The following is a 9,985-nucleotide window of genomic DNA, read 5'->3' on the forward strand; positions in this document are numbered from 1 at the left end:
AAACTGACTCCAAGGTTTATGGTAGGAAAGAAATAGTAGGACAGGGAATACAAAAATGGTTTGAGCACCAAGAATGGAAGGTGGATATGTTCAAAGTGTGATTAAGGGAAACAAGAATAACTTGACTTGAAATTTTTTTCTACGTTACTTTCTTTTCTTTCGTTCATTTTCTTTCTTTCCTTCCTTTTTCTTCCTTCCTTCCTTCCTTCCTTCCTTCCTTCCTTCCTTCCTTCCTTCAATGGTAAAATAAACATAACATAAAATTTACCATTTTACCATGTACAATCCAGTGGAATTTAGTATATTGATAATATTGTGTGACCATTACAACTATCTAGCTCTAAAACAGTTTCAACAGCAGAGCTGAAAACCCCGTTTCCATTAAATAGCTCCCTCTCCATCCCCTCCTCGCCCGACCACCTGATGACCACAAATCTTTCTTCTGCTTCTATGAATTTGGCTATTCTGTATATTTCATTGTCATAAATGAGTGTTATGGGTTAAATTGTGTCCCCCCAAAATATATGCTGAAGTTCTAAACCCCAGTATCCCACAATATGAACTTTGGAAATAGGGTTGTTACAGATGTAATTAAGATGAGGTCACTGTTGAGTTAGAGTGGACTCATAACCCAATATAACTGTTGTCCTTGTAAGAAGAGGCGAAGAAATGCAGATATACATGCAGAGAATGTGATGTGATGCTGCTGAGGCATTTTGCAAAAAAAAATCACCAGAAGTGGAGAAAATGCATGGAAAGAGTCTCCCTTCCAGATTTCAGAGAGAGTGTGATTTTACTAATATTTTGATTGTAGATTTCTAGACTCTAGAGCTGTTGTTTAAGCCACGCGGCTTGTAGTACGGTGTCATAGGAGTCCTAGGAAACTCATACAATGTGGCCATACAATTTGTGGTTCTTTGTGTCAGGCTTTGTTCACTTAGTATGTTTTCAAGCTTTGTCCATGATATTGCATATATTAGCATTTAATTTTTTTAAAGAGCTCATTAGTATTCTGATGTGTCAATATACCACATTTTGTTTATCCATTCACCAGTTTGTGGACTAACCTGACTTTTTAAAAGTACTCTTTAAATTACAAACATGTAATAACTTTAATTAATATAACAAATATAATGAGGTATAAAAAGTCTAAGACTTAAAAATTAGTTCACATAAAACTAAATCCTTACTCCACTAACTAAAATTGTTTTGAGGTAAGACATTTCATCATTTTAATACTCTATAATTTGTTATCACAATGGGAAACATACCTGCCATGCCTCCAGAATTGTTTTTAAATGAGCCATCTTCATTATTCTCCTAAGTCTAGTAATTCTTAAACATAGACCCATTCTACATGTCTGATTTAGAATACTCCTAGTTGTTCATTCTCTATGGGTCTCTATCTTAGCACATATCACAATGCATTGTAATTGCTTGTTTATTCCCATCTGTTAAAAAAAAAAGTTTTAGGCTGTGATTAAGAATAAAAAGTGTTTATAAGCATAGGAAGGATCGCTATCTAGGACACAGATCCAGGTAGTAATCTAAATTGTGCTCCAAGGGGAACAAAAAAAGGCAGGGTATATGTAGGGCAAAACCACAAGAGCTATTCTTATTTCAGTCTTCCATGTAAATGAAGGATGTTGAATAGGTCAGCTGGGATTGGTTAGGCCTGTTATGTAAATCGGGGGTGCTGGTTGTCAAAATGAATGTCACTTTCAAGGTGAAGAATGCAGAGTGTCTGTTCACTATGTTGAAGAGAAGGTAAAGTTCATATACATCTCTGTAGCAACCATGAGTCTAGGTTCATTGTTTGGCCTTCAACTGAGTTTAGCAAACAGGTAAGCAATTTAACAATAGTTCCAAGAACTGAGACATGAGATGTGCATAGTCCCCATTTCTCACTGGCCTCCTGACTCCATTTTTATTCAATTTATTCAATTTATTTTCTCCATTATTATGTCTCTTCTCTTTAGAGTAAGTACTATGTCTCATTCATTGTATAGCCCTTTGTATGCTTGACACATAGTGAGTTCCCAATAGTTATTGCCTGATGGGGGTGAATAAATATATGAATTAGCCTGTTCTGCTTTCCCCATTGGGAAGACTATCATTCTATCACTTTCCTGAGCATAGCATTAGTTTGGCAGCAGTACTAAACCTTAGCCCCACCCTAGCCAGTGAAGGATTAGTTGTCAACTTCAAGATTTAAGGAAATGAACCATGCTCACTTACTAGTAATTATGGCTATAAGGGAATGTTAAATTAGCTTTGACTCTGAGTTTTCCCTTTGCACATTTGCATCTCTGCTTCAACTTATTTATTTTTATATTAAGGTCAAATATGTTTAGTCTCAAATATATACTCACTATTAGAAATTTGTATTTTTCCCCAAATCACCACATTTTAAAGAAATAGTGAATTAATCATGAAGAGAACATACAATTACAATTATTGCCTAGAAATTTAATATCAAATTTGAAAAAGAAACAGTAATACAGGTTATTAAACCCATGGAATTATGATGAATTCAGTGCAATGCATTCAATTTTCGTTGAGTATCTTTGCAAAGTACACGGATGTACCCTGTGTGAGATGACAGTACAGATATGAACTTAAGACCCAGAGTGCTAGACAAAATAGACATCTACTGAATGAATCACAAGCTAAGACGAAATAGGCAGAATATAAGATATGTTTGGCAAGAACAGAGGTGTGAACAATGTATCCTGAAGTCCTAGAGTAAAGAAGTTTTTATTCTTAGTTAAGGAGAACTTCAAAAAATAAAGCTTCAATGAATGATAGTTATTTGAGCTGACTCACTTTTGAAACATAAATGACAAGAAATAATTTATTAAATGCTTGCAATGTTCCTAGTTCTTAAACAAGAATCTTACATATTTTAATTCATTTAATCCTCATAGTCACACTTGGTAATAAAACTGTCATCACCGTTTTAGAAATCAAAAAGCAGGGGGTCAGATAAACTAAATTTGGCTAAAGTCACATAGTTTTATGAGGCAGAACAAGAATTTAAATCAGTGAAATTTATAATAAACTTCAAATTCTAGATGTGTTTCTGTTATCATATAGTTCCTTGGATTGCCTCAATCATAGAGTTACCACATCTCCCAATTCTCTAGAACACTTAACAATGGTCTCATTGAGAGATAAAGTATATGATCACTATGCTTAATAAATCCCAATAAGTGAGAACAAAGCCTCCCCTGTATTCTCCCAAACAAGTAGCATACAGGCCTAAGTGTATGATCATCCTACACAACATACTTTGAACTTCCTTTACTTCTCATCTCTACTTGAGATTCCATTTTGACAAAAATCAAACTATGGTGTGTGTGTGTGTGTGTTTTCTTTGATTAAAAATGTGATAACTTAGTACTGTACTCTTCACTGAGACTCCAGGGCCAGTATTGTATTCACAATCTGACCTGGTGTCAGAAGAAAAAAATGTAGCCTTCAATTCCTGTTTTTCTCCAGCCAAAACTCTGTGGGAGACATTTATCTGAGGAAAGGAAAAAATAACTCAGAATGTGTTTTATAAATACTGACTTCCAAACTGAAAGTGTTTCACCACTTTCTTCCAGCTCCATGGAAAGAAATAACAGAATGAAATCCTTTTTCAGTTGGTAAGCATTCTAAAATACTAAAAATATATGCTTGAGTAGAAGAGAATTGGAACTCGCAACAATTCTACAGGATCTACAACTTTTAGTAATGCACAGTTTAACATCGTGAATTATCAAAGCTTCTTTTCTGGAAAAATACAGAAAAAAAAATTTCTATCTCCTTTGATGAAATCTGTTAATACTCACCGATAAACACAGTATAATTTCACTCTAAATTGTGTAGTCTGTAGAAATATTGCCAATTCTCTCTTTTATGACCAATAGACATTACTTATCAGTTTTGGCATACTTCTAGGGATGCTTATCACCAAGAATCATGAGTGTGTGTGTGTGTGTGTGTATAATACTAAAGCATTTTATCATGATCTCCTTATGTCCTTTCTTTAAAAGGTCAGAGACATTGAACTTTACTATTTTTAATGTAGGGTTTTTTTTTTTTTAAGGATTCCATGGTTTCCAAAGTGATAGAGATAACTTTACAGTATAAATTCTACCGCATTTAAAATATACTCTTCTCATACATGATATTTAAGGACATTATGATATATAAAAGAAAGATTACATGTGTATGTCAGAGCTAATGTGAGGGACCAAAAGATTTCAGAAAATGGGTACTGGTAAAATATATTTTTGAATAACAGTAAAGCATATATTCAATGGGACAAAGTCTGTTTCATTATAAATTTAGAAAGTACACATTGTCTATTATATATTTAATACTCTCCAGGATACTTTTAAATTTTTAAGAGAATATTCACTAGTCAGCTAAACTTCCCAGGTTTCCCCACTTTTCAGAAACATATCAAATAGAATGATATTTGGTATTTTCTTGCATGCCTCTTGCCCTTGATGGAATTAACCTCAGTAAAATATTTGTAAAGCAGCCCTTTTGGTTTATAGTGCAGCTACATTGGTAGTGCTGACCACTATACATTATAGTGGTTGGAAAAAAATAGTCGAAGGATAATTAATTAACAGACCAAACAAATGCAGGTGAAAAAATCTTAATATGTGTTAGTATTTTCTCCAAATAGCTATATTAGCTGTCAAATTCAGTGTTAAATATATTCTACTCTCTTCCAAAAATATATCTCCTTTACAATGGCTTTGGGAATAGAGGTTTATGTAATCATTGAATATTTTAAGATTTTATAGGAATGGTCATTTTTAAAATATATGCTAGCAGTGAAACTCCAGCTAAGATGGAATCTGTCATATTGTAGTTTTAAATACATCATCCAAACTTTTCCCATATCACTGAGAAAAATTAGGAAAAAGAGAAAATCATTTGTTTGCCAAATAAATTAATTGCTGTAAAATGTTGAATGTGAAATGAAAATGTACAATTGAGCTATTATATATAAACAAAAACTTTAAAAGCCCAATAGTGTTATTAATAGTAGTTTAGATTAGATTTATGTAAGAACTCCCGACAATAAGTAATGCTTCCTATATGGCCCAAAAGTACCTTGTGTTTCTTTCTTTTATAGTATATACTGTGTACTGTTTGTAGGCCATTCTTGAAATTAGGCACTGAATTATTCATTTTTTACAGCTTTATTAATATATATTTTATATACATTAACTGCATATAAATGAAGAGTACTCTTTGATAAGCACTCACCCACGAAACAAACAGCACCATCAAGATAATGAACATGTCCATGACCCCCAAAGTCTCCTTATGTCTTTTTACTTCCTTCTTCTCTTCTCTACCCTTGCCTATCTAGAAGCAGACACTAATCTATTTTCTGTCTTTAGTTTAATTTTTAAGTTCTAGACTCATATGAATAAAATTATATAACACATTCTTCTTTGCTTGACTTAGTTCCTTCATCATGCTATTTTGGGATTCATCCATTTGGTTGCATGTGTCAATAGCCCAGATCTTTTTTTATGGCTGAGAAATATTTATTTGAATGGTTATGTCACAACCTGCTTATCTATTTATCTGTTGGTGGATATTTGGGTTGTCTCCAAATAAAGCTGCTATAAATATTTATAAATAAGGTTTATATATAAATATATGTTCTCATTTTTTTTTTTTTTATAAATGACTAGATGTGGAATGGACAGGTCAAATGATGGACATGAATCTAAATTTTCAAAGATTTTTATTTTCTAAGTGAGTTTACCATTTTACATTTTCTACCATCCTTCTATGATAATTCTAGTTCTTTGACATAGTTATCAACACTTGATGTAGTCAGGTTTTTTGTTTGTTTTTCCATGCCAGTGGGAAGGTGGCAGTATCTCCTGTGGTTTTAGTTTTAATTTCTCTAGTGACAAGTATAGTTGAATAAATTTTCATGCATTAAGTTCCCATTCTTATACATCATTAAGTAGATTGTACATTTTTTAATTGGCATCATTGTCTTCTAATAATTGAGTTATAAGAGTTACTCATACAATTCAGATACAAGTCCTTGGTTGGATATGTGATGAAGGTCATTTTTTGCAGTCTATGCTTGTCTTTTCATGTTTAGCGGTTATTTTGGAAGAGCAAAAATGTAATTTTCAAAGTCCAATTTATATTTTTTCTTCGATAGTGTTTTTGTATCATACTTAATAAATCTTTGACAAACTCCAAAAAATTATTATTTTCTGCTATGATTTATTGTAGAAATTTTATCATTTTAGCTCTTACATTTAAATCTATAATCCATCTCCAGTTTATTTATGTGTAAATTTGAAATAAAAACTGAGTTTCATTTTACAATGGGAGGGGATTATACTTTTTCCACTAGATTGTTTTGGGACCTTTGCTGAATATCAATTTACTATATCTGTGAAGGGCTATTAATGGACTCCATTCTTTTTCATTGATCAATTTGTCTATCTTTATTATATCACTTTGTTTTGACTACTATAGCTTCATAATTAGTTTTAAAGTAAAGGAGTTTGAGTCTTCTTAGGTTGTTCATCTTTTTCAAATATGTTTTGGCTACTCTAGGTCTCTGCATTTTAATATAAAGTTTAGAATTAGTTTTAAATTTTCTGCAGATAAACAGCTGATATTTTGATGAGTATTGCATTGAATCAATAGGCCAGTTTGGGGAGAATTAGCATCTTAACAATATAGAGTTTTCTAATCCATGTGTATCATATATCCTTTCATTTTTTATCTCTAATTTATCAACAATGTTTTGTAGTTGTCAGTATACACATATCCATATTTTTTGACAAATTTGTCTCTAAATATACTTTTAATGCTATCATAGAGGAATTTTTAAATGTCAATTTCTGTTGCTAAAATACAAAATATAATTACTTTTTAATATTGACCATTTTTATTGCAGCATACTATATTCACTTATTAGTTCTAGAAGACTTATTTGTAGATCCCATGAAATTTATACACAATTAGATTGTCTACAAACAAAAACAAGTATATTTCTACTTTTTTTAAATAAATTTTGAGTAATTTTTTTAATGATTGCATTGAGCTTTGTTATAACTTTTCATTTGATATTTCATTTATTGATTTGAGATTTATTATGAAAAAATTTAATTTATTACAATCCACTAAAAAAAAACAGTAAACAGTGTATTTCAATGTATACCTCCAGCCTGAGTCATATTTTTAAATAAATTTTATTTCTATATATGTTTTAAACATCGAAATACATTAATTTTACCTTACACTGTAAAGTGCTTAAGATTAAAATTAGGAAAATTTGTTTTATAGTTTTTGATGTAAATATATGTTAGCGAATATATTTATGTTATTCTTCATTCATTTGTATAGATCTAGATTTCACTCTGGTATAATTTTCATTTTGCCTACCTGGAAAATTTTTTCATTGTTTCTTGTAATTACCAGACACAGAAAAAAGCATGAAAATGAGTCCCAAAATGAGAGAAAATTACTAGAAACCACTTCAAACATGACAGGCTTGATGTAATTAGTAGACATATAGTAAAACAATTATTATAACAATATCCCATATATACAGGGAAGCTTGAGAATGTTAGGGAGAGACACAGAAGATATAACAAAGACCCAGAAAGACTATTGTGTTAGTGGTTTCAGAAAGAGGATAGACTATTATGAGCTAAAAATAACAGATATCGAAACACTTTTAATAAATTGCATCTAAATTTTATAGAAGAAAGTATTTTTAAAAAATAATAAAAGTAACACTTTATTATTGGTATACAATTATTACATATGAGTAGATTGAAAAGATGTGAAATGACTGTCCAGATTTAGGTACTGTCAGGTATGATGAAAGAGAGCAGATATGCTTGATAAATTACATGCATCAAGTAAGATGGGGTAGGAAAGAGAATGATGGTAAGGGGTTTTTAGGAGTATGGACTGAAGGCGGAATATAGGAAAAATGTGTCATTCCAGAGGAACATGGTACTAGAGTATTAAATAAGACCAAAATAATTGTTATGTCTGATTAAGAAAAAGGCTGTGATTGTTTGATAAATATAACAGACTTTGCGTAATAAAGTGAAGAGAGTAAAATGTCCAACTCAGCTCTCTTTCGTGAAGCCATTGAAAATTCCTTAAGCACAATTAGTTGCTGCCTAGTCTTTATTCTCAAAGAACATAGAGCATATCTCATGTATTATTAAATATCTCAGAATTCCACCTCTCACCGCTTCTGCTGCTACTGCTATAACCGAAGCCACCATCATCCTTCACAAAGTTTATTGCATTCAAATCTTAATCATTGTTTGCATTCACCATTTTTTACCTACTATCTATCCTCTTCCCAGCAACCAATTCCTCTCAACTTCTACCTAAAATCTTCCAAAAAAGTCTTTTTTTTTTTTTTTTTGGTCATTTAATTCAGGGTAAAATCCAGTTTCTTTATTATGATCTATAAGGCCCTGTAACTTCTAACCTTGTTATCACCACTCTCATCCTTACTGCTTTTCTACTAACATACCAAATAACATTCCTATATCAAGGTCTTCATACATTTTTATTTCTTGTTTCTTCTTGAAAATACACCTATAGCCTGCTCTTTCATTTCTTTCATGTGTCTCTTGAAATGTCATCTTATTAGTATGGCCTTCCCTAAACCCCCTTTATAAGATGCTTATGCTTCAGAAGAATGAAAAGATTTGAAGAAAGAAATGATAAAACCACAAAAAGAAATAGACAAATCTACTATTATAGTGGGAGAATTCAGCACTCTTCTGTCAGTAATTGATAAACAGTCTATAAATAAGTAAGAATACTGTTGAACAGCACAATCAATTGACTTGATCTAATTGACATTTATGGAATATTCGATCCAACAACAGCAGCATACGTATTCTTAAACTCACATGAAACATTAACCAAGATAGACTACATTGTGTGCCATGAAACATCCTTTAACAAATTTAAAAAATCAAAATCATGTAGTGTATATCCTCAGGGCACAATAGAACTAAACTAGAAACCAATGATAAAAGATATTGGGAAAATATCCAAACATTTGGAGATTAAACAATAAACTTCTAAATAACACATAGTAGAGAAGAGGTCTTGTCTATAGCCATGCTACCCTGAACAAGCTTGATCCTGTGTGATCTCAGAAGCTAAGCAGGATCAGGCCTGGTTAGCACTTGGATGGGAGACCACCTAGGAAGACCAGGTGTTGAAGGCATAAAAAAAAATTAATAAGAGATTGTAAACTGACAAGGTCCTTGCAATCTGTGAGGTCAACCAAGAATTCCTTTGCCTAAAAGGAGAAGGAGAAATTTAAAATATTTTAACCAAAAATGAAAATAGAACTTATCAAAATGTATGTGATAGATTTAAAAATCATTTATCTAAACTTCTACCTAAAGAGAACTTTTAAACTAAAGCATGCAGAAACAAACAAATAATAAATTTAGAGTGGAAATCGATAAAATTGAAAACAGCAAAATAATTTTTGAAACGAAAAGCTGGTTCTTTAAAAGAATCAATGAAATTGATCTATTTCTTGCTAGGCAAACCAAGATAAAAAGGCAGAAAACACAAATTACCAATATTAGAAATGAGAGTTATTATTTCTCATTCCATGGATATTAAAACAATAGTAAAGAACTACTATGAACAATTCTGTGCCTCAAAATTTGAAAACTTCGATAAAATTGGCCAATTTCTTGAAAGACCGACATTATTGACTAAGCATCTCCAAACTCCAATCGTTGTCTCCTCTACTGTTCAAGGCTATTGTGTTTTGTTTAAGCAGAGCTTCCTTGTACAGACCACAAGAGATTGCTTCCAGGCAGTAGACAAAGTTGATGATGGGACACATGCTATTTACTTTCCCTCTTTAAGGAATCTAATTTATGAAACAATTTGTTTTCCATGTTATTACATTTTTATATTTTTATATTTG

General features: G+C 31.6%; 1 pseudogene; it reads left to right on the forward strand.

Moving 5' to 3' along the window:
• The first annotated feature begins 9,143 nt into the window (after nucleotides 1-9,143).
• On the forward strand, nucleotides 9,144-9,262 carry LOC118603040 (annotated as a pseudogene).
• The last annotated feature ends 723 nt before the right edge of the window (nucleotides 9,263-9,985 follow it).

Source organism: Rousettus aegyptiacus, unplaced genomic scaffold (genome assembly GCF_014176215.1).
Source record: "Rousettus aegyptiacus isolate mRouAeg1 unplaced genomic scaffold, mRouAeg1.p scaffold_m13_p_5, whole genome shotgun sequence".
NCBI lineage: Eukaryota > Metazoa > Chordata > Mammalia > Chiroptera > Pteropodidae > Rousettus > Rousettus aegyptiacus.